We start from the raw sequence: 20,833 nt of genomic DNA on the forward strand, positions 1-20,833 counted from the left end.
ATCTCCACCTCTGAAAAAGCCGGATTAAGTCTCACCATGTTGTAAATTATAGGGGAAATGCCTCAAAACCCAGAATATATTGCAGTGATTTTATATTGCAAATAACGATCGTTTCCCGCCCCCTGCATTTATCAATGTAACGACCGTTCTTACACTCCGATTGGTGTAGATACTGAAGCGTTTCATGAATCACACCTGAAGCCTGTAAGGTTAAGATCGCACTTCCATGTGAAAAAGTTTTCATAATGGAGCACATTAACCCACGAGGAAGAGGAACAAAATGGCGGAGAGGTCTTCCCGCCGTCCCTGGCTGAGTTTCTTGAACACACCAGCCGCCGCCCACAAGGTGGCAGAGGAATAAAGCCCCCATCACCCTCTTTTCTCCGGCTCTTGCGGTAACTTCGTTGCTGATGAGAGGCATGAGTTCCAACGTTGTATACTTAGAATATCTAGTATTATGTTCGCTGGCCGACTGAGTTATCTTTCATACACAAAGAGGGTCCTAGTGAGACGAGGTTTATATCTACCAAATCTACAGAGGGGGTTAATCAACCCTGTTTTCAGGGAGAAGAAGGACATCACCTTGCCTTTTTCCCTCTGAGTCGACTCTGAACTGCTCCACATCCACTGTCCTACAGAGGTGGTTTCCTTAACCACTGGCCCGTGGTTAACCCCTTTATTTTGTTCATCACGGAGGACCTGCCAGACAATCTAATGGACTACACACAACAGTAAGAGGCTGCATATAGTTCTGGGCAGATGTAGAACCAGGTGTTTTTTTATTAATGAGGAAATGTTATTGCTGTTATTGTTTTGCCATTAATTGTGGTCGGACCACGTATCCCAAACCAGTGCTGTGAAGAATATCTCTGATCCAGATATGGTTGAAAGTTGTTGTTAAAACTGTGAATGCTACCTCCTGCTGTGGAGAAGTAATGACTTGTAGGAGTGAGACCATCATTCTGCCTGTCATCACTCAGACTACAGACCCTACGATATAACAGACGTTATACCACAGACCTGTCTAACGGTGTGATTATTGTTAACGCGAGCATCAGCTGTTAGTTGACAAAGGAGGAAGAAAATAAACCGTTCCCTCGTTAAAACCAAACTCTCAGATCCTGCTGGAGCTTGGCCGATCATCTGGAGGAAACCGAGGGAGGGGATTATTCTCACTGACACCAGGATCAAGATGTTCTAGTGTTTTCTTTTTTATCCTTTTTTTTCCTCCTTTTCTGTCTCTCATTGTTCCAACCTCCACACACACACACACACACACACACACACACACACACACACACACACACACACACACACACACACACACACACACACACACACACACACACACACACACACACACACACACACACACACACAGCTTTGTTTACTAGAAGTGTAACAAGTCGATAGAGTTTTGATGATTGAAGAATTATTGATTGACCATCAGTATTTTTGAAGTTAAAATAAATCCTATTAGATGTGTGTTTTAAAGGAACGCCTATATGTAGAGGATAATGTAGGCGTGGTTGTTATAAGCGAATACAACCCCGACAGGGTTGATCAGGACCCGGCGTGAAGCGGAGGGGTCTTGAATCAGCCTGAAGGGGTGTTTCTCTAACAACCCGCCTATCATATCCCTTTATGACTACTTACCAAATAAATCAATAATTTGACTAATAACTTGACAAAATATTGATTTAAATGGGGATTTATTGATTTAAAATCGATTGTATTGCTTCCACTAGAGAAAATAATTCGTCCGTCTCACGGTTGGAATCCTCGTCCATAGCAAGCGTAAAACTCTGTAGCTTTTTCATTGACATATAGCTTTTTAATGCAATCCTTCGTCTATTACTCAACACCAGCTGCCGGTATATTTTTGGGGTGCTGCCGTGGTGGACAAATGACCAGCTGCTGTTTTAATCACTGCAGGAATTGACACAACATTAGCTGAAGCGTTGTAGTGAGCTAGCGGGCTATCGGCTGCTCTAATTTACAGTAACTGAACATTTCTGTTGGCGGAACGGTGAGGAACACCGGTGAATGGCTTCTTTGGGAATATTTATGTGGACGTTTATGTCCTCATTCATCTCGTTTCCTTTTGCAGAGCCGCTGCATGTTGACACACCTGTAAGTTAACGTTAAACAAGTTGCAATGTAAACTCACTAATTAGCGTTGTTGTCCCCTCGGGCCGTTTGCGTAGCTAGCGTCATAGACGGTATAGAAAGATACTAGCGATAGACGGCTCATCAGATCTGCTGTCATTGCTTGAATTGGAGGACAGAAGTTGCTCCACGTTTCCCCACTTTTGCGACAGCTGATAGGCTAAATTATCCGGACTTCTTCGAGCGGATTGATTGATAGCTGTCCTCCAGAGTGAACAGAACTGCGTCCATGGCAACGCTCTGCTTTTGCGTAGCAACGGTGTGTTATCCTTAGCAGCGGTCTGTTATCAAGAAAATAACAGACCGCATTCTACATTAGAATTCAAGCAAGCCATGTAATAAATAATAATAACGCCCTATAATAATAATAATAATAACGCGTCTATATATATACTCCTATAAGACGTTTCACAGCTCAGTTATTGCTCCCTGGTTCCAGTGTATATTCATAACTTTATTAATACTGATAAAACATCTTTGACAATTTGCCAATATTTGAATCTGTACCCATAGATACCCCCAGACTCACTCACCTGGAACCTGCAGATGGATGATTCTGATGGTTCTGAATAGGTAACAGGAATCGGTTACTGCTACTGTAACCCAACACTTGTATGTTCCAGTGTCGATGCTGCTCACATTCTTCAGTTTTAAAGACGCGTCTCCGTCCTTCAGCTCTTTGTCCACCAGGTCCACCCTGTCCTTAAAGGATGGATGCTTTTGGGTTGTATTGAAGCGTACATTACTGTATAAAGGAGGGGTTATCTGGCTTCAGGTCAGGTCTGCTCCACTCTACAGCTATGATGGAGGGATCAGCAGCCTGACATGGTAGAATGGCATCATCTCCAGGGTGCACTGTTAACAAAATCAGGTCTGAAAAACAACAATAAACTACTATTAATAATAAGAAGTCATGTTATTTCAACAGTTGTCTCCAGGTGTGTCCCTGCAGAAGGTCTGTGTAGAGTCTCACCTGATGGAGACGTTCACTGATCTGTCACAACTGCAGAGATATCACAGGACTTTATTACCACAAGGTCAACTCTTTAGAAGACTGGGATGAGATTAAATGGAGCCATTCACGCAGCCAATCAGAGACGTTGAAAAATATTAGCGCAGATTATTTTATAGATAGGAGTCAGACCGGTATGTCACAATCTAACTCTATATAAATATATCAGTAGAAATCTGTTTCTAATGTGACATTTCACCATGTCTGCCAATATGCTTAAAATGAATTAATTTGAATCTCTTTAAGATATCATATACATATAAAGAGAAAATAAAATACAAACAGCCGCCCACCACACGCGGCTCCCGACCGCCATCCTGAATCTCGCGGCCCCGCTACTCCTCCCCCCTTTCCTCCTCCCTCCACAACACACACACACACACACACACACACACACACACACACACACACACACACACACACACACACACACACACACACACACACACACACACACACACACACACACACACACACACACACACACACACACACACACACACACACACACACAGCTGCTTGCTGTTGGCGGAGAACTGTAAGAAGTCATTAGAGTTTTGATGATTGAAGAATTATTGATTGACCATCAGTATTTTTGAAGTTAAAATAAATCCTATTAAACTTTAACAAGAAGATGTTGTATGGTTATTTGTTTATTATATTGTAATAAAGCTGATTATACAGGTCAGTGCTTCCTTTGTTCCTTTGAAAGATACCAGATCCATTTATCTAATGAATTAAGATGTGTATTTTAAAGAGAACACCACCTATAAGACTGTTTCACAGCTCAGTTATTGGTCCCTGGTTCCAGGGTGGTGCCTGTTTTGATTGTTTGTCAATTTGGTAAAGTTATTAATACACATATTCATAACTTTATTACTAGTGATAAAACATCTTTGATAACTGGCCAATAACTGAATCTGTACTATACCAATTCCCCCATAAGACTTTATTCATATCTATTAATGTAGCTTCATATTTTCATTGTCTTTTTCTATTATAATATTATTTATTTATTTATTTATTTATTTATTTATTTATTTATTTATTTTATTTAACCGCAATAATTCCAAAGCACCTTTAAGGCTCTCTACCTGTGCTAATAAATATCTAGTTTCATACCTGATGTTGATAAAAGTATCTTCATCAGACCCCCGGCGCAGGAATAGTTTTCTTTTCTTAGAACCTGAAGCTGATTAAACATATGAGTCAGTAAATGTGTGATAGAGGAGCAGTCTTCATCCTCTCTGATGTTAGAAACTGCAGCTACAACCTGATACTCAGAAAAACTCACTGAGAGAGACTCACTCACCTGCTGGCTCTGTAACCTGCAGACGGATGATTCTGATCGGCTCAGAGCGGAGGAAGGGAATATTTTTCCATCTTGAACCGGTTGATGTTACTCCGACACTCGTATATTCCTTGGTCAGTGGTGCTAACATTCTTCAGAATTAAAGACATGTTTCCATTCTTCAGATCTCTGTCCTCCAGCTCCACCTTGTCCTCCTTATACTCAGCATGTGGGTAGCTTGGAACCAACCATTCATCTCTGTATGAGAGGATGGGATCTGGCTTCAGGTCAGTTCTGCTCCACTCTACAGCTATGATGGAGGAATCATCAGCCTGACATCGCAGAATGGCCTTCTCTCCGCAGACCCCTGGTACCTCCATCACAACTGAAAAACAATAACAAACAATTATTAATAATAAAAGTTTCCTGTTATTTCGACAGTTCTGCATTGCTTCTCCTTAGAGGGAAGAGATTGGTTGGGAAAAAACAAATAGCCAGATGAACTGAACAGCTGATGCTTTAATACCATCAGAACGGACCTGTTCTCTTTATATCCGTCTTTGTCTTTGCCTCTTCCAGACAACAACCACTGCAGCAGCAACAGCTACAGGAAGCAGTAATAATATATATCGTATAACGGTCGGGCCACCGAGGAGGACCTGAAGATAAAAAAACAAACATGAGTCAGGAATTAATTCCCACAATGTCAACAGTTTATAAGACTGTGATGTGATTAAATGGCCGACTACGGAACACACTTTTTATTTTGAAGCGCATTTGTACCGTGTGCATTTTGTGATTTGGGCGTCGGCCATCCTCGGAGTTTGGGCAATCATGGAGCAATGCCAAAATAACGTTAGAAGACACCGTAAAATTGCCAACTTCACCAACAGCAGAGAGAAGAGCGTCTGGTCTGATCTATGAGGAGACCCGGGGTGAAGGTGTTCCTGGAGAGCGGAGTCGTTGATGCCGTCAGCTTACACCGAGCACGCTAAGAGGAAGACGGTGGCGCCATGGGTGTGGCGATCGCTCTGAGAGGCAGGGCCACACCCACAATGCGGCTTCACAGGTTAAACCTGATCCTGAATCAGAAATAAAAGAGCCGCAACGCTTCATCTAACCGAGAGCCGTCCTGTTCAGAGTAACAGGCTTTATTACTTTCATTTTAACTAAATCAATGATCTTATTGGGCCGGCGGATGAGCGACCGGCACCCTAGGTGTGCGGTGTCCTGCCACCGCCGAGCGTCATCACCGGCGTTGACCACTGTCAGCCAAACAGATTGACTGTTCAGCTTAAAACGAGAGAGGCACACCCAAGGCTCCTTTCATTTATCATCTCATCTGATACAACACGCATCACGACACAACTTTATTGTCAGCCAAGGCTGAAATTCTTTGTTCATCCCTGGGTAGCTCGTTTACAAAAGGGACATACACATACATCCAAACATACATGAGATTAATAACATCAACAGACAGACATGAAACATTACCACAAAATGACATCAACTCCCAAGTAGGAAACAAAGAAAACATGTACAGAAAACATGTATAACAACAGAACATGACATGAACACACAAAGTCTTGGAGACGTATATCCCTGAAATAAATATTGCACTGGATTTAATGTAGATTGATGTATGAAAGAGTTTTAAATCTGTGCGATTAAAAGAATGAACTCTAAAGCGTCCGTTTGAAGGCAGAAGCTGATATTCACTGTGCAAGAAGAAGAAGAGGAAGAAGAAGAAGAAGAAGAAGAAGAAGAAGAAGGAAGATTTATTTATTTATATTAGGACAATGCACATTAATCAACATTTCTGTAAATGCGCCAGTGTTAGCCAGTCGGCTAATTTTCAACTGTAGTCCTAGTTGCATGCATGTCTTTGTGAAGATTGTGAAGTCATTTGAAATATTTCTGGCCAGTCTGAGCATACTTTTATTGTGAGCCTCCGGAAAGGGTAAACGTACAGGTAGTCCTATAATTTTTGGGGCAAAATTTAATTTGATTAAAGAGCTTGGTTTTATTTTTAACAATTGAATTGTATCAATCCAACACACAGAGAGTTGTCAAAAGTGGTCAGAGCTGGTGGAAAATGATGTTTGAATGTTCCTTCTAAAAACACACAGGTTCAAACGATTGGAATAAATAGTTTTATGTCCATAAGATGGCAAACGATACAACAAGATATACAGAACCTATTTGTTAAAGTATGTTTATTTAAAAAGTTGCTCTAAGCAGTGTTGGGTGGCGTTACTTCTTGTTGACGTCTGAAGTATTTTCAAACAAAACGGAGGCTAAATCGCTCCTCCATCCTCCTCATCACGTCTCCTCCCGGCTCTTCTGTGCTTCATCACACCACTGAGAGAAAACACTGTTTGTTGTGGGTATCATAGCAACGGTATCCAGTTTCCCTTGTTGAATGATGAATAGATTACATGGATGTATTATAGATTACAGCTGCCTGCTGGTATGGAGAGTTATTTCCTCTCTGCAGGAGCAGAACGTACTTAGTACTTAGCCGCTAGCTGGAGTCTGTGTTGTGTGCTAAGTTGTGGCCAAGACAACGCGACGCGGCGGCAAGAACAGCGAGGCGATGAGAGATGACGACAGGTGACTGGAGGCGGACGCATACAGTCGGCCATCGTCTACATTAGTTCCTGGCCGTCAGTTAAAAGACATGTTTATGTTGAAAAAATATACGTACAAGTAGTTATGCATCTCTTTGTACATTTGCCCTCTCAAGAACATAATGTGTTAAAATAGATATCCCATTAGTTTAACAGAGACCCAACTCTACAAACTCACCTGGGTCTGAGACAATCAGCTGGATGGTGTTGTAGAGTTTAGGATCTTCTCCCTCCTTGATTCCAACTCGACACAGGTATGTTCCGGTGTCGTTGACTCTGACCTTCTTCAGAACAACAGAAACATCTCCGCCCTTCATCTGTGGATCTCTCAGCTCCACTCGACCACATATAAGGGGTGCTGGTTTGCGTAGTTGACTCCTCTGGTATGAACCGGAAGATGTAACCAGCTGACTCTAGATCAGGTCTGATCCAGTCCAACAATTTAATCCGAGCATCTCTGGGAGCCTGACACTGAAGAGTGACGTCCTCTCAACCTTCACCTCTTGAGGGTCTAAACACATAAAAAACAGAGAAAAGGCAGGAAGCAAAAGTCAGTAATACAGAAGTTACTTACATTCATATAATAATAATAATAATAAATAATAATAATAATAATAATAATTTATTAAGATCATCAGATAAAGTTCTAAATCAGGAATTTTATTATAGAAAGGTGCTTATGAAAAATAAAATGTGCCAAAGTCGAAACGCTGCTGTTATAAACACCAGTTGTTGTTTTTGCGCCGCTATTTAGGCCTTTAAATTGAATTGAACGGGGAATGCCATGCAAAGGGCGCAGTATGTAATGTCGCCCGGCTCTACCAATGGCTAACCCGACCACTAAAACTAGTTTTGTTTTATGATGAACTCAGGTTCAGATTATACCGAAGATACTTTCTGCTTCACTTCACGGATGTTTGATTCACTTTATCTGATATCAGTCATTAATCTGCTGTGGTTCAGTTCAGCCAATCTAACGCCGCTCCGAATACTCAATGACATGGCGAACCCATTAGCAGTGGGTTCATGATACAAATAGATCTCTCCCACAAGTCCAACCAGACTACTGTATAGGTTAGGGATGGGCCGATCGATATGGTTGTATCAATACTTACAAGTTATTAATTAGGGCCGGCCCGACAGCGGCGAAGGCCCTATTGAAACTGAAGAGAATTAGTGTTTCTTTCTTTCTTTCTTTCTTTCTTTCTTTCTTTCTTTCTATTATTTTCCCGTCAAATGAATTGCCTTTTTGAGGGGCTTAACATTCAAAAACTCACCAAATTTGGCGGTCGCATCAAGTCTGGTGAAAATTACACGTTTATTTTAAGGGTTTCGGGAATAGTTGCACAAAAATGGCTCGCTAAGTCCCTAGAAAGTTAAGAAAATTGAGCCCCTGCAGTCGTTTAACGTAGACTCACGAAACATGGTACAAATATGTAACATGTCAAGATGTACAAAAAACTTCATTAGAGCCATACCCTAAACCCAACAGGAAGTCCGCCCATTTTGAATTAAATGTTGAAATTAGTGTGATTTTGGCCATTTCCACATGTCGTACTGTAACAAACTCCTCCTAGAGATTTCATCCTATCAACTTCAAACTCGGTCTGTACCATCAAAGATGTTAAAGATGAAAAGTTGTTAAAGGAAAACTTTTCATCATAGGGTGGACCAGGCATGAGGACACCTACAGGCCAAAATTGACATCATCCGATTTACATGAAACTCAGAATGTGTGGTCTACATGTGATACTGAGCCGCCCTATAATATGACCACGCCCACTTACTCAGGCCACGCCCCTTTCATAACATTTGAACCGTTTAAGGTAGTCGTGTGAGGTGTCATTGAACTCAGCAGAGACGTTTTTAATTGGTCATGGTTTGCGACCCGCCCCTATGCTTAAGCCCGGCCCCTTTAATAAATGCTGACACATCGAAGGTAGAGTCTTGTGTGAGGTATCATTGAACTCAGCAGAGACTTCCTTATTCATTGGTGATGATTTGACCCGCCCCTATGCATTAGCCACGCCCCTTTTCACAGCTAATGAACCGTATGACGTAAGAGTCTTGTGTGAGGTATCGTTGAACTCGGCGGGGAGTTCCCTTTCATAGGTGAGGATTGCGGTGTCTGAGGTGTCCGCACAATGCGCGGTTCATAAGGCGGCGGTCCGCCGCTAAACCTGACGCGCGAAGCGGCGAGGGCCGGTCCATCGCTGCTCGCACTTAATTAGGCCCGGCGCAGACAGCGGCGAAGGCCCTAATGAAACTGAAGGAATTATTGTTTCTTTCTATTATTTTCCCTCAAATGAATTGGCTTTTTGAGGGGCTTAAAATATTCAAAACTCACCAAATTTGGCAGTTGCATCAAGTCTGGTGAAAATTCACGTATTTTAAGGGTTCGGGGAATAGGTGCACAAAAATGGCTCGCTAGCGCCCTAGAAAGTTAAGAAAATTGAGCCCCTGCAGTGCGTTTAACGTAGACTCAACGAAACTTAGTACACATATTTAACATGTCAAGATGTACAAAAGACTTCATAAGAGCCACACCCTAAACCCAACAGGAAGTCCGCCATTTTGAATTAAATGTTCGAAATTAGTGCGATTTTGGCCATTTCCACATGTCGTAACTCGGCCTCCTAGAGATTTCATCCGATCAACTTCAAACTCGGTCTGTACCATCAAAGATGTTACAGATAAAAAGTTGTTAAAAGAAAAACTTTTCATCATAGGCGTGGCCGTGGCGGGGCGGCCATTTTGTGCGTTATGCCGGCAAACGAAGAAGTGGGTGTAACTTCGAGTGTACGTTGTCCAACTGGCTCGAAACTTTTCAGGATTTATAAGAGTCCAATCTGGAGGGACAAATAAACGCCGATATTTACTTAAAGTCATAGCGCCCCCTAGTGGCAACAGGAAGTAGGCCTAAAAGTCAAGGTGCTATACTTTAACGAACTCCTCTCTAGAGATTTCATCCGATGGACTTCAAACTTGGTCTGTACCATCCCAACACCTTAACGATGAAAAGATATTAAAAGAAAAACTTTCGGTCGGGCCGGTGTGGGCGATGGCGGCCATTTTGAGTGTTTAGCGATGAACAAAGAAGTTGTTGTAATTTGAGTGTATGCGTTGTCGTATCTGCCCGAAATTTCTCACAATTGACAAGGGTCCAGGCCTGAGGACACCTACAGGCCAAAATTTACTTTTGGTCAAAGCCCCCGCTGGCAATAGGAAATCTGCCTTATATGACAAACATCATCCGATTGCATGAACCTTAGAATGTGTGGTCACGTGTGATACTGAGCCACCCCTATAATATGCCCACTTACTCAGGCCAGCCCCCTTTCATAACATTTGAACCGTTTAAGGTAGAGTCTTGTGTGAGGTGTCATTGAACTCAGCAGAGACTTCCTTCTTTATTGGTGATGGTTTGGCCCGCCCTATGTTCAAGCCACGCCCCTTGTATTACTAATGGCCCGATTGACACTTGTGTGAGGTATCATTGAACTCAGCAGAGACTTCCTTCTTCATTGGTGATGGTTTGGCCCGCCCCTATGTTTAAGCCACGCCCCTTTCATACATGCTGACCCATTTAAGGTAGAGTCTTGTGTGAGGTATCATTCATCTCAGCAGAGGCTTCATTTTTAATTGGTGATGGTTGAATCCGCCCTATGCTTTAGCCACGCCCCCTTTCACAGCTAATGAACCGTATGACGTAGAGTCTTGTGTGAGGTATGGTTGAACTCGCCCGGGGAGTTCCCTTTCGTTATTGTATCAAATTGAAAAAGTTTGGTATGGCCCATCCCTAGTATAGGTCCCCTCCCTCTACCCTCTCTGGTACGTTGATGGAGGGAAGCAGGCAGTGGATTAAACCACTGTGTTTTAAAACTTAAAACACATTTTTGCCCAGTTAATATTGTTTTACTACTTACAAAATGATTTAAGTATATACAAACTGTGGTTTCTAATTATTTATGTATTTTTTTAGAGGGAGGGGGCAACCTTCCAATGGGGTAGATCCTGACCACCCGGCGATTTCCCCTATGAGATAAAGGGGAGGGCACTCAGCAAAATTACGAATCCCACTATGGCCACGCCAAGACCTGCCCTATGAATCAGCTCGATTGGTTGGGGTTAGACATTTGACCTCGAGTGGTTAAGGTTAGGGGATTGGTCAGGAGATAGGACCTCTACATGTAAGCATGGACGCCTGGCCAATAGTAGTGTGTGAATGCTATTGAAGGGCGGGTCTTGGCGTGGCCAGAGTGGGAAAAAGAATATCGCGCAGTTCGTTGTGCTCATGATCAAGGAAATTTATTTATGGTTCAACCATAGATAGAATAACAACGTTATCAGGAAAAGTACATTTAAAATAAGTAAAACACGCCAGAGGGTGTGTTACACAGAACTTTTTGGAAAAGGGAAGGTACTTTAAAACAAATACCTAACAGGTGATTGGATGAACCATCTGATCTGTCTATCATGTTCACCATTATTGTTTTGAACACATCGGTACCATAGACGGTATATAATGGACTAGACCCAGCGTTGCTCTGGACCGGAGACCAGTGAAGGCTATTAGAAGCACTTTTCTGGTGATCTCTTGCTTTACTCGCGCGCCTCCAACTGAGAGAGACAACGTAAATGTGACGTGAGCAACCTGTCTGAAAGTTGGAAGTCTTCTGGTAGCTGTGCCAAGAGAAATCTCGGAGAGCGTAGGTATATTTAAAGGGAAACTTCACCGATTAGCATTAAGCTTTGTATCAGTAGAAACCGGTAGTATTTTTAATGACCATGCCATGGCTCCCTCATGTCCCCCGCGAGGGGAGATCTCTGTATTGAGGGTCTGGAAAAATCCTCAGATGACGGCAAAATGACGCGTTTTTGCGTCATCTGAGGCTTTGGCCCAGAGGCAAAAAGACTACAGCCAGTATTAGGAGCCACTTCCGCGCAGCCCAAAGGGGTTGGACTGTCTGCTTTTTCCGGAGATTGCCGAGGAAAAAACGAGGGTCAGCCATCTTGAATCCTCACTTCTCAGCAGGAGCAGAAACCGTTCATCCCGATGGAAATTTTGGGACGCGAGCTTTTATTTTTGAAGAAAAGTAGGACGGAACGGCATGATATGGGACGCTCCAGGCTGCAGCCATACAGTCTTGGAAATTTTAGAACAACAATTATGTGCATTCAAACTACCACACACGTGTACCACCGAGGATACATTGGAACACATCGGAGAAATATGCAGGACACTTTATTACGGACGCAATACTCCACACACTACGCAAGCTTTGCCTGCACGGAGACCAGCGGTGGTGCTCGATGCCTCTGGCCCGGTAAAGTGACCTCATCAGTGGGGAGCGTTGAACGAGTGTGCAGGTGGAAAGCTAACGCTAGCCAGCCATCTGTTCACCAATCCTGCTTGCAAGTGTCCGCCCAATTAAACAAACTGGACTACATCCAACTCGCACCGAAACTCCCAACGTGAGTTCAGAGACTGCTGTGCTGTGTTTTTGTTGTTGTGGAAATATTGCTGTGGACAATCCAGCCTGCTGCTCTGTCACCGGGTAAGACTACTAGTGGAGGTGGGCTGTGTTACCCCGGACTGCCTGTTGCAGAAATGGGGTGATTTGTATCCAACTAACTGCTAACTGCTGGTGGAGTTTGTGACTGTAAAATGCGACAATTCTAGCTACATCCCCGCAAATGTATCGGCTGTGTTTATACTCGATGTTTATACCACAGCCCACCAAGAGCTAATGCTAGTAGCTATGTGTTAGCCTTCTTTTATTACATGGCTTGGTTGAATTCTAATGTAGAATTCGGTCTGTTATTTCTTGATAACAGACCGTTGCTAGGAATAACACACCGTTGCCATGCGTAGCAGACGTTGCCATGGACACAGTTCTGTTTACTCTGGAACTATCAAATCAATCCGCTGAAAGAAGTCCGGATAATGTATCAGCTGTGGCCAAAAAGCATGTTTAAATGTGTAACTTGAGCCACGGTGAAAGCTGTTCGTGTATATATGGTTGAAATGACAATAAAACACACTTGTTGAGTTGATCGTCTCACTGTCTGTCTGTAAAGGGCAGGCGTGGCTTGGGAGTTGGCCTCATACAGCAGCAAAGCAAGTGCATTCTGGGATTTGGTGTCTTCATCCATATGAGCCAAAAACACATGTTCTGTCTTATCTTGGCCTAGAAGGCACCAATTTCAATTTTTTTTTTCACATTTCTACTACATAAGTGACCCAATTTAAAGATATATTCAGCTTTCCAGCGGTGAAATTAACCTTTAAGGAGATAACATGGGCACAGGCTAATTATTGATCACTAAACTAGGCTTAGCAAATGGGATAATTAAACCTAAACAGCTCATGTAGTCGAAACTCCTGCGAGCTTCTCCTGTACTATACGGTAATTCCTCTACTATGTGACCCAATCGTTAGTCTATTGTTATAAAAGCCGCGTCTGCTACGGAGCCATAACGCGTAGGTACAAGGTAATAGAGCCTTTTATACATGGTCGTGTTTCATTAGGAATAAACTATAGACAAATAGAGTCTTTAAACGCTTCAGATGTAAAGTTATTCACTGTCAAGTGACATCAAAATGAATGCTAGTCAGTGGAATACTGCGAGAAGGTTTGTGGCCAGGTAGCAACAAAATGGCGCCATAGGAGGTTCGAGTTCTGAAGCGAAGCTTACCCTCTTTGTCGGTACCGATCCGTTCTGCCTGCACGATCCGTTCTGCAGCATGCGTACAAATGTTCGCGTATGTCTTGTATGGATTTACAACACTGGACGATCTGTTCCACGCGCTGGTCGACAGCCAAGCTAACGTTAGTTTAGCTAACAGCTAATTCGCTATCCGCTAGCTGAGACAGCAAAAAAGTTATAACTTTAAAAGACCCTCAAAATAAAACTTGAAAATAAACGATAACATATATAACAGCGGCTATTGCGTCAGTTCTACTTTACTTGTGCTCATTTAAAATTACAATCACTCAGTTACTTGTCTTTATTGTTATTACTGTAAAGTCTTAATTTAGCTGTAGCCTGCTTTTCCCATTAAGTTTGACCTAACGTTATTTTCGACTGAATCTAGCTGTCAGCTAATGGTTAGCCGAATTAGCTGTTAGCTAAACTAACGTCATAGATATATACACTAGATGTCACCTTGTGGTTCTAAGCATGCGTCAAAACGCTGCCATCTTGGAACAGGGGTCTGAAGTTTTCAGATCAACGTTAAAGATGCCGGACTTTTGTGCTGCTTATTGATAAGTTTGATAGAGGAAATGAAAAAAAAACAGCAAGGGATAACATTTAACAGGTGAGAATGTGTTTTATGATATATATGCCGCCTCGACCAGCAATCTGAGCTCCGGCGTCAGCGGGAGGCGGAGAGCTCCGTGGCGGCGGCAGTGTCTCTTCCCTGGGCAGAAACACCTGCTGATCCAGATCGGACCAGCCAAAGACAGAGTGGTAATTGGGAGGATCTTACACGTAGTCCAGGACGACCTGTATGTCGATTTTGGCGGTAAGTTCCACTAAGTTTGCCGGTGGCTGGCGGACAGAGAGAAGCTACAGCGGGGCAGCAGAGACTGTCTGTGGCTGCAGGATCTGGAGCTCAGTGCCCGCTTCCTGGGCGCCAAACCGACACCACGCAGCTGGAGGCCCGGGCCGTACTGCTGGGCCCCGCTGGAGGGAAGGGAAGCCCGGGAGAACCAGAACCAGGACTGAGCGAGCGGACTGGCACAGCCTGCTGAAGTTTAAATCACAGGTTTCCTAAAGGGAGTCTGGCGGGACTCGGACTGTGGACGACGAAACATGACTTTAAGTCTCGTTAACTAAATAACTACATGCAGAAATAAATAGTGGAGCAGTGAGCCTGGACATTTCAGTCTGTTTTAAACTTCACTTTGAAGCAGAAAATCTTAGTTCAGAAGGGTGAAGTTTCCGTTTGGACTCAGATCTGTGAACCAATCATAATAAATATTCTTTGTATTAACACATGAATTAGTCTCTTTGTTTTGTATTCGATAGTTCATCTTAAGTTTACTTAAGTGGAAGCAGTGTGAAGTGGAAGAATGGGACTACTAAACCTAGGCTTACAGGCACTAGGCATTACATTTTGAACAAAGATTATATTAATATCAAAAGTTTAAATATTTTCTCTGGACTCGATCATAAATACATGTCTGATATGTGGAACGAACCACACAAACTAGAAAATCTCTTGAGATTGAGGATTTATGGTGATTATATTTCCGTTAGCCCTTTGCCTACATTGACGCTGATGCATTAAAGAGGAGTGACTCCCCTGTTCCAAGATGGCGGCTCTGTTGATGCATTCGTTCCAATGAACAGCAGTAGCCAGGCGACATCTAGTGTATATATCTATGAACTAACGTTAGCTTTCCGGTGGAGGCTAGCCATAGGCTAGCGTGGAACAGATCGTGCAGGTCGTATCCTTGGTAAAACAGATTTTGCACGGATCGTGCAGACAGAACGGATCGTGTACCGACAGCAGCCATAGATATAAAATGTTCGCGGCCATCACACACCCCTCAACCACGCCTGTAGCTCTGGAAGAAGCTCCTCCTCTGACGCTGTACAACAATTCAGACAAGATGGATTTTCCGTGATAGCGGAAGAATGATTGCTATCAGGCCGAAGCATATTACAACGTCGTGTTATTTGTTTCATTTTAATTTATAAAAGCAAACAAGTTTGCACCAAGGTGCTCCACAAAGACGAAAACATAGCATAAAACACACATATATACATAGACTTAGTGGAAATACAACACGACTGAAGTTGAGACATGAATATATATATATATATATATATATATAGACATAAACATATATATACACACAATATACATAGGCCTACATAAATAAAATGTAACGTCATTAACCCCCACCACCCCCACACACACACGCAGCTCACCTGCAGCCAGAGTAAATATCCAAAATGACATGAAGAAACCCATATGTGGTGCTGATGTTAATGCAGCCATGGCAGCAGACTGCTGCTAATGAGACTGAGAACAAAACTGTTATTCCTCTCCGTCACCAGAACCTGCGCAGACAGCTGCAAGAGCTTAAACTACATGTAGACAATGGGCGGTCGCCTCCTCTGCCCAGAGAGAGGAGGAAAGGGAGGGCCCCTCAGTGTCACGTGATTTACAAGAAACTGTAGGCTCGTTCAAGATGAAGTGCGCCTCGCCTGTAAAGTAGACGAGAGCGGGGGGCAGCAGGGGGCGGTGACAAAAGTCCGCTCTCAAATCGGACAGTTTTCCAGCTGATTCCAGCAGCTGACAGCAGCCTTCAGGCTCAACAGGAAGTGACACAAACACTGTGGTCCGAATTCCGATTTAATAAAATGTTATCAGACCCATATATCAGCTCCTACACAGTCTCCAGTTGATTTTATTATGACAGAGTAGCTGTCAGAATGCTCTAATTGCGATCTGTTGCTGATTTTAATTAACAACAGACTGTAGATGATCCGTAACCTGAACAGATTTAGTCTCTCTGACTTCTAAACGTAACTATCAGCCACACAACAGGTGTTCTGTACAGAATAAGCCTTTAAATCAGACAAATGGCAGTTAAAATCCCTCCGATTCAAAAATCAATAAAAGGTTTATATAAAACATCATCATGTTGATTCGATTCTGAACCAATCAGCTGTTCGATCAGCTGAGAGACCGGCGTTTCCCAGCATGCCCTGCGTCCGCCTGGCTCTTGCAGTTGGTGAAAAGAAACTGCGCTACCTGCGTCTCAGAACTGCGGCCGCCTTGGTCTCGTGAGATTATCGTTGACCACGTGTGCATGACGTCAGAGCAAGTCGGGATCAAGTCGGACAAATCTAACCTGCATGCATAGGGCGGCGATCGCCGGTGATCGATTCTGCGCAGATCTGCGCAGATCTGGCTCATCTTGAACGAGCCTTGTAACTCCCAGTGAGGCTTTCAAATACAGGCTCGAAAAAAATGATTCTGCCAACATGCAGGAAATGAAAATATCAAGAGATTTAGAACAACTATATTTACAGTACTGCAGATGATACAGAGCCCAGCAGTAAAGACTTTTAAGAACTCACACACTTATAGGCCGGGAGCCAGTGACTCCTCAGGATGTTTTATGCTACCTTTTGTTTCACTATTATTTCCTGTTATCTTACCACGTGGCCCATCCACAAGTTGATAATGACCACCCCCAACCCGACCCCGTTTGGTCTCGGGGCTGTTAGTTTTCACTAAATGACGTGTTCTTAGATTTCTGAGGACGAAGGAGAGGCTAGGTCTGATTGAAAGATTAAGCAAGATGGTTTAATAAAACAACATGAAAACGACAGTCAACAGAAAAACCAAATGTTACACTGCAGCTGACAGCGGACTGCTCTCATGCTTCTCTTGTGGAGTCACAGAAGAACAGTCCTGAATCATTCTTAAGATCACCCATTTATTCCCTATGGAATTGTGGGTGTTTCCTTGACTGAAAAGTCTCTCAGGTTAAGGACACACCTTAACTCCAGGTCACAGACAAAGGTCAATTATCATGGTAGTGCTGATTCTACTCAAGTTTACAGAGTTTGCATTTCATTTGTTCTAACCCAGACTAGAACACCAGGAGGGTGGAGACTGAAGGAAGCAGAAGGTTATTTCATGCTGTGTGGCAAAAGGTTTCTCTTAGTTGGGTTTAACCTAATCAATTTAACCAAAGACAGGAAGAGAGGGGGAGAGAAAATCTCTGTCTTTACCTTTTGTTTACAGAGACAAAAGGTGGTGATTGTGATAATCAGGTCAGTCTGAACCTATTCTTTTCAGTCAAATAGTTTTCATTCCTATTTTCCTAACCTGACTGCAGCATACAATTTATTATTAAAAACATAATACATAAGCATAGTTTTATCTTTTTACAACCTAACAGGGCCAAAAACACCCTTTTGGGGAAAACATTTTGCGCGGACTGATGTAATTGTGAATATTAAGGTACTGCAGCTACATAAATGGTTATATAACCCTACACTTTTGCATGGTGTATCCTGACACATAGGGAAACTAGCAGAAAAAGATTATGGGGATTGCTGCCTTTTGCTGTCAATATCACCCTCAACATACCCCAAAAGACAAAAAACATGTCAGTCCGCCTGACAAATTGTCATCAAAAGTGATAATTTTCAAGCATTTTATTAAACATATCACTGCCTCAAATGTACATAAAAAACTTTCCAAGTTTATAAGCTTCAATTTAAGTCCAAGATGACCTTTCTATCTAGAGGATTACTAGCCTAGAAATCTAGACCGCCCAGCCCCTAGTGGCAGCAAATTTATTTTGCAGCCAGGGGTCAGTCTAGGCCAGGGGTCACCAACACGGTGCCCAGGGACCAGGTAGCCCCCAAGGACCACATGAGTAGCCCTTAGGCCTGTTCTAAAAATGAAAATTGAATATTGATATTATCTGTTTCCCACCTTGTTAAGTCATTGTTGATAATTATTGTGAGAAATCATCAACATGATCAGTGTCTCCACATAGATGAGCATCATTAATCATTAATAATCATATATAACTAAAGGCAAACAGAGCACATTTGTTATTTCAGAAGAGTGTATCAAACTGGTAGCCTTTCGGTATGACTCCAATACACATGAAGTAGCTCTCAGTTTCAAAAAGGTTGGTGACCCCTGATATAGCAACTCTCCGTTGGCTTGCGAGCTGGAAAAACCAAATTCTGGTCAGGCCAATCACATCGTGTATAGAGTCGGTATGGCTGCTGCTGCTGGGAACAGCAGTCTTCTGGAAGACTTGAGTTCAGCTTTCTTTGAGAAAAGAACAAAGAACGGCACAGAAATCATTCTAAAAAAAAGGTAGGTGTGTTCAGAGTTTTGCCGACCCGGATACGGCAAAAGTTTAATCTATCAACTAGCTTCACTACCTTCTTCGCTTCTCTGGTTGGGTAGCGCTATCCTATTACGTGCAGAGAGAATTTGAAAGACAACCGTTTATCCCGCCCGGATTGAGCCCTGCCAATGGTGAGTTCCCAGACCCTACATCTGGATGTGGGTCTGAGTTGTCAGGGCTAGATGATTACAGCTGGTATAACCAAAATTCTCCACTGTACCTCAAATCGGACAAAACAGAACTTTCAAGCATTACCATTCCATATGGGATTAAAGGGGGATAGAATGCAAAACCGATTTTACCCTGTCATAGTTGAATAACGACAGTTCGTGGGTAAATAGGACATACATAGAAGCTCAAAATCCCATTGACACCCTTTTACTATGAAAGTCTCATATTTTGAAACTGCCGCGAGAAAACAAAGCTGTAAGTTGACGTCAACCTCCCAAAAACCGGGATCCTTTGTCAGCCCATGGGTGTATTAAGAGAACGGTCACGCCCCAACATTTACATAGGCTACACAACTGACCTGAGATCAGGTAGTCTTCTGAATCTAGCTAGGTCATGCAGATCTCTGCTATTCCATTGAAAAATTCACTTCTGAAACTTTTTATGTGAGAAATCAACCATGTAAAGCTCAAATATGGGCGTTTTTACGAAAATGGATGGCTAATTGCAAATTTTGTCCGACTGTGTGTGGAGTTCACGCCGCGGTGCTGGCTGTGTTGCTGCGTTGCCGCCCAGCCTGCCTTCCTTCACAGACCCCGGTCTGCTGTGAGGTACTTGGAGCTCCGTCACAACTGGCAGCCCACAGCACTCCATACCGGGCAAGAAGTCACCGGCTCTTGGGGCAATAGACAACTAAATGCCCCTGCCCTGACAGAGCTCCAGGGCCTGCAACTCCCCTCTTCCTGCTAGCTAAATGCCCGGTGTATGTGAGTGAGGCTCTATCAAAGGGACTCGGCGCAAGCGGCTTTATTTCCCCACTCGTTTGTTAAATAACTCACACATTATAATTACACACATTAAAAGATTAACTGAAGCCTGTGGTAAGAGATTGCTGGCGTAACAAGCTCGCTGACCGGCTCTCCACTCCACACACCGGGCATTTAGCTACGCAGGAAGAGGGGAGTTGCAAGCCCTGGAGCTCTGTCAGGGCAGGGCATTCGGTTTGTCATTAGCCCAAGAGAGGTGACTTTGCACGGGTATGGAGTGCTGTGGGCTGCCAGCTCCAAGTACCTCATAGCAGGCGGGGCGGCAGCAACACAGGCAGCACCGGGCGTGAACTCCGGCACACAGTCGGACAAAATTTGCAATTAGCCATCCATTTTCGATAAAACGGCCCATATTTGATCTTTACATAGTTGATTTCGCATACAAAAAGTTTCAGAAGTGAATTTTGTAATGGTACAGCCCGATAAACAATGTATAACTTTGCAGTGTCTGAAATATGAGAGTCTCCCATGTGTTTCTATGTAGTTTGCTCAAACCAATCAGCACGTAGCTCATTCGAATATTACCATATTTGGAAGAAAAGCTCTTGTTCCAAATAGAGCCATATTCACAGGGTAGTTAAAGGAGAACTCCGGCAAGTTTTACGTTAATCTTGATTGCTATCGTTATATGAGTACTGCCGATAGCAAAAAAACGAGCCGAATTGGTGCTGGCTAAGTTGCTAAATGTATCTTGTTGTCATGTAAGGGCCCTGTTCATGTTGCACAGACATTTTAATTGCATTTTGTGTCTGTTAAGAGGCACAAAGGCACTCTTTATCTTATGCCCCCATAACTGCCGTTTAGCTGAGTGGGAGCTCCGGCATTAGCTG

The 20,833-nt window shown here is 43.2% G+C and overlaps 1 long non-coding RNA gene and 1 pseudogene across 1 annotated transcript; one reads left to right on the top strand and one right to left on the bottom strand.

Moving 5' to 3' along the window:
* Positions 1 to 20,833, top strand: part of LOC120572864 — a 642,621-nt pseudogene that overhangs the window by 538,311 nt on the left and 83,477 nt on the right.
* On the bottom strand, positions 2,544 to 5,096 carry LOC120572984. Its single transcript, XR_005641557.1, has 3 exons — positions 5,012 to 5,096; positions 4,494 to 4,857; positions 2,544 to 3,042 (listed from the first exon to the last, which is right to left on the bottom strand). It is a non-coding gene; the product is annotated as an uncharacterized LOC120572984 (long non-coding RNA).

The sequence above is a fragment of the Perca fluviatilis genome, chromosome 14 (genome assembly GCF_010015445.1).
Source record: "Perca fluviatilis chromosome 14, GENO_Pfluv_1.0, whole genome shotgun sequence".
Lineage (NCBI taxonomy): Eukaryota > Metazoa > Chordata > Actinopteri > Perciformes > Percidae > Perca > Perca fluviatilis.